Below are 6,000 nucleotides of genomic sequence, written 5' to 3' on the forward strand. Positions count from 1 at the left end.
TTTAAAAAAATTCATTATTTTTCTTAAATAACTGGAAAATAAATAAATGTATGAATGAAATCAAATGTAACAGTTGTTTTATCCAACATAACACTCAATGTTATAATTTTGACTTCATCTTTTATTTAATTAATCTTTTATTAAGAACTACTTATGGACCAAGCAATATGCAATAGCAAGAACGTTGAGTTGCAATAACGAGTAACGTAATGAGTTGAAGGTTCAAAAGTTATCATCACACATTTATAATTTTATCTATGATTAGAAAAAACTCAATTGGCAATTCATCAAATTAGATCTTTGATGATTTTTATGCTAGTTATTAATTGGTTAATTGACCGTCAACGTCTGATAATTTGTGTTTGGTTTGATATATATCTTTAACTATTGGTTACTTTCTCCATTTCAAAATAAGTATCGTTTTTAAAAAAATTAAATAAGAAATCAAAATATGTAGATCGTTGGAGCTGAAAAGTTTACTGACTAAGAAAAAATAAACATTTTTAAGATATACTAAAAAATGTAGAATATGTAGATTAATGATTTGTTTGGCTACGTGAGATGAAATCACTATATAAAATTATATGAGATGGAATTAAAATTTTATTTGACATGTAATTTGTATTTTCAAGTTATATTTTTTGCTCATAAACATAAAAAAAAACTCATAAGTAGTGAAAACTATCAAAATTGTCTCAATTTTTTATACAATCTTATCAAATAAGCAAAAATTTATAACGAAAATATAATACACTATCACAAAGTTATTCTAAAAAGAATACAACATTTATTCACCGAATTTTAGTTCAATAAAAAATAAATTAAATTAAAAATGAGTTGTAGTATACTACTCTTTAATAAAATTGAACATGGTTAGTATCATTAGTAACTATATCATCATATTCATATTCCGTAAATATTTCATCACTCCTTTAATTAATTTCTCTCATATAAAATTATGTAGATATAAAAGATTTTTTTAAAAATAATAATATAAAGTTGTGCAATTTTTGTATTGAAAAATGTGTAATCGTGATATGAAATTTCCAAACCAAGTTTTTTAGAGAATTTGAGATTTCTTAGAGAATTTGAGATTTCATCTCATGATTTGAAATCATAAAATACAAATGTATTTTCAAACACAAATTTTATTTCATAAGTTCGAATCACAAGCTAAACTTGCATGCCAAACGTCTACTAAAATATGATAGTATATGATTCAAAATTCAGTGAAAACAAAAGATATTAGGCAATTCTTTTTATCTGTATTAACTTTGATGAATAGAGGTTGGAAGGTGACACATATCGTGTGCAATTAGAATATTTAAATATGATAGTATATGACATTGATAGGCATTTAGACAATATTATTTGCACTTTAATTTATTTTAGAATTTAGAGTTCATTTCAAATTAGTTATATATCATCCACTTAATAATTTCTCTTCATAAATAGTTAAAATATTGAGGGGGCTCCACAAGGTAGACCCTTTTCCAATTAGATTTGTAGGATTATGATTGTGACTTTGATGTGATTATTGTAGGGTTGTGAGTTGTGGTGAATGAATTAATATTGAGCATCTCTCTATATATATAGGTTTAATAAAAAAATTCCAAAGACAAAAACTAGAAGAAAAGAATGGTGGATAGAAAAAGTAAGTGGCAAGAAGAAAATGGGGGGATGGTTGAGAAACTTCCAAAATAGTGTACAAAAACGAAGCCGCTCTACAAAAAGTTGGGTCTTTATAGCCTTTTCTTTATGCTTTTGGCATCATGGTTTTATTATATTTTATATCATATAATAATAAATAAATATATAGAGTACCAACATTATTAGTATTTTATTTTAGGGAAAAAGGACAAATAAACCTTCAAACTATCGTAAATGATATGCAGATATTCTCCGTCATACTTTTGAGACATTGGTGCCCCTGTCGTTCAAAAACTAGAGCATATATACCCTTTATACTAACGGATATACACGTGTCATAATCTTATCCATCGACTCGATATTTATTAAATATCTGACCGACGGATAAGATTGTGTCACGTGTCTCTATTTAGTCTTCTGTTAGAGTGAAGGGCATATATGCTCTAGTTTTTTTACGGCAGGGGCACCAATGTCCCAAAAATATGACAGAGGGTATCTGCATACCATTTACGATAGTTCAATGGTATATTTGTCATTTTTTCCTTTATTTTATACACGACTATAATTTGTAATGCCTTTTGTATTTGGTGCTTATCGTTTTATTACTATAAATCGATTAGGTTAAAAGATAAAGCCATATCAACTGCAATATTATTATGCGGTTAGAAAAGGATAATTTTAGATCTAAAAAAATATTGATGGCACTTTTTTTTAATAGATGAAAGAAGGATACTTTTAAGATTATTTATGAAATGAAATGACATTTTGATCCTTTTCTGTATTCCTATATCAAAAATATTGTTTTGTTCTTTGAGGTTGGAGGTTTGTACTTTAACCTAAACATATTTTTGCAAAGTTTGACATATTATTGCTTTAAATTGTGGTTAAGTAGTATTGAAACCAACACCTTTCTATTTTAAAAAAATAAATCAAACTAAATCAATGGATTAAGAATATATTTTACTTATAAATATGATAATTGAATTCTTATCTTTTTTTTTCTATAAATATCGACACCATTTAATTAAAAAATAAGCATAACATTAATTAAATAATTTAAACTGAGCTCAAACGAAGAAAATAAAAAAAAAATCATTTGACGTTTTTTGTCTCAATTGAAATTTACTATTTTATTCGTCTCAATTTATATGACTTACTTTCCTTTTTAGTCAGTTCCCAAAAGAATGACACATTTCTATATTATATGACAATTTAACTTTAAAATATTTATTTTATCCTTAATGAAAAAATTTATAGCCACACAAATTTCTATCAATTCATTTTAGACCACAAGTTTTAAAAGTCTTAATTTCTTTCTTAAACTCCGTGTGATACAAATTACTTCACATAAAATGGAACAGAGGAAGTATAGAGTTTCAAGATAATGGTTTTGCTTGATCTCACTTTGATTTATTCTTGAAAGCAATAAGTGGAAATTAAAAAGGAAAATAAGTCTACGTGGGGTGAACATATATAATTAGCAATTTAATAGGACCCATTAGTCATTTTAGAGTGTCTTAATCATATATATTTGACGAAGCCACTAATTAATTTGTGCATACTTCAACTTAAGTAATGATAGCCAAATATGCCAGAGAGTTGATATATATTCCAACCAAACAAAGTTTGGAAAAAAACCTAATGTTTGGAACTTGTTTTATTTTTCTCTAATAAAAGAAATTAAGAAGAAAATAAACTACGTAGGCACCTAACTCTTATTTTTTGAACAACTTTACAAAATGTATGAGCATTGTGAATATCAAATAATTTTAGCACTTTTTTTGTCAAGCAAATGTATTTACATTTGTTTATTAGTACAATTTATTTTAAAAAAACTCATGTGTGACATATTTCCTCAAGATCATTTTACGTGTCGTGTCTTGTTTTATACATTTCTTAAAGAAAAAGATTAAGTAGAAGGTAAGTTGAAAAAAAATTTAGAGTACTATCCTTATTTTATTTTTTTTCCAATTTTAAACTTCTCTCTTCTGCATCAAGGATAAAAGTGGAAACAAACAACTAATTATATCTTGACTTTTAAATTGGTAATTAATTTATTCGTTCACTTTTAAGTACTTATTTAGTTTTGACTTTACGTGCCCTTTAAGAAACAATAATTAATATGAATATTATACCATAATATTCATATTAATTAATGTATAATCTTAAATCATGGAAAATGATTTAGGAAATTGTAATTAGTGTTGAGAGTAAAATAGATTTTTTTGGGTCTTTTCTTGATATGTTAAAAATGATAAGTAAAAGTGAAAATATAATTTTAGAAACAGTGGACAAGTAAAAGTGAATTGATCAAGTACTCCCTCCTTTCATTTTTATACTTATCAAATTTGAACTTGACATACCATTAAGAAAAAAAATCACAAATATGACTATTTTATCACACTATCTCTATTAATTAATATTTCGTATTAGGTCTGAAAAATAATTTAAGGAATAAGTAAATAATGTCAAGAATACAACATGATTTTTTTATATCTTTTCTTGATATATTAAAAGTTAAAAGCAATAATAAAAAATTATATTTTAAAAGTAGAAAATTAAAAAAGAACAAAGGAAGGAAATACTTTGAATAATTTATTTTTAATAAAAAGTGACAAGTAAAATAAATTGAAGGGAATATAATAGTACTGTCTTGTAATAAAGGCTATTATCCTAGGAAACACAGACACTAGTGGGTCCAAGAAAGCACTACCTTTTTTTAGTTATTTAATTTTGCTTTCTATTTTTTTCTATTATCAAATTCCAACTCAAAATCTTTAATTAATAAAGAAAACTATTATTCATCATAATCTTCTCTATATCTAGCTCTGATTGATCCCCTTTTTCCTTTTCCCTTTTAAAACTCAACAACTTACCTAAGCTAATAACATTTTGGATTAATTCTTACTCCTATAACCATATGTTATATTCAATATTTATAGTACTTAGTTGGACTAACATAAATTTACGTAGCTTAATTCATAACGCTTCCTATTCTCATACTCAAATTATTTTTATTAATTAATTAAGATATCTCATTTATCTCATCATATTTTAAATAAATCTCAAATTGCGTCCCTTTTTAAATTTCTCTAGTGATCAAATCAGACATTTTCAATCTTATCTTGGTGTATGCATGCTTTTCTATGTCGTCTTCCATTATGGGAGCACAATATATATAATGTTTTCTTTTCTTAAATTAAACTTTGTCTGAAATGTTTTATCATGAATCTTTAGTTGGTTCTTGTCTAGGTACATATTTTCTTGAACCTAGACAACTTTCTTTAATTTGATTTATTGAGCTAATTAACTTTATCACTTAATTAATCTCATTATAACCATGTTAGACATTTTTTAAAAATGTAGATGGATCTAGCTAGCTAGATCATAGAGTTGATGATTAATTTATGGAATTGTGTATAAATAGTGTTCCAAAAATATGAATATAAAAAGTTGAGAAAATTCTTGCTATAATTAAGTTAGTGGCTTGTATATTGTCATCACATTATGAGTGTCCGTCAAGCACATGTTGACACTTTACAATAGCATCTAATTTGGTCCTATTGTATGGTTTTGCCAAGAAATAAAAAATAATAATTTATATTTGAAATTAATAAACTATAAATTTTTTATAGTACCACTACAACAAAAACAACTTTTAGCGGCATTAAATATTGACAGTGTTAAAGTTTTTACTGACATTAGTTAAGTGCCATTAGAATCAATGTCGCTAAAGCCTTTAGGGACATATACAAAGAGTGCTAATACATATTTAGCGGTAATTAAGAATTAATTGCCGTTAATGATCATTTTTTATGTAGTGAGTATAAGGCATCATTCCGAATTTAAAATCAAATAATGTTTCTGTTGTATTGATGGGTTATTATTTGTTGATAAAACAAGAAAACTTTGTAAATGGAACCAGAAGAATTGCTTATATAACCATGAGTTAAACTTATTTGGATTGTGTTATAAATATTTTGGCTAAACCCATTGATGATAAAAGTGAAATTTCAGCTTTTAAATTTTGATTAATTGAATTTGTTGCCTCAAGTATTATTTTGCGTCATTCTATATATGAGCCTCTTTAACACTATATAGGCATGTCCACTTATCTAAACCATCGAGTGTTTACAATCTAACTAATCATTTTAACCTCAGCTAACTAAAATAATAAGGTAACAACATAATTAAGTAATAGGCTCGTGTATGAAAATATTACTTTTATTGGTAGACTATAAACACTCGATAACTAATTAGTTTTTACCTATAATATAAAACATGATCATGAGCGATAATTAATTATTGTAGATAGATAGACGATAGATAAACTAAACAATAATAATATAT

The sequence above is a fragment of the Solanum tuberosum genome, unplaced genomic scaffold (assembly GCF_000226075.1).
Source record: "Solanum tuberosum cultivar DM 1-3 516 R44 unplaced genomic scaffold, SolTub_3.0 scf00213, whole genome shotgun sequence".
NCBI lineage: Eukaryota > Viridiplantae > Streptophyta > Magnoliopsida > Solanales > Solanaceae > Solanum > Solanum tuberosum.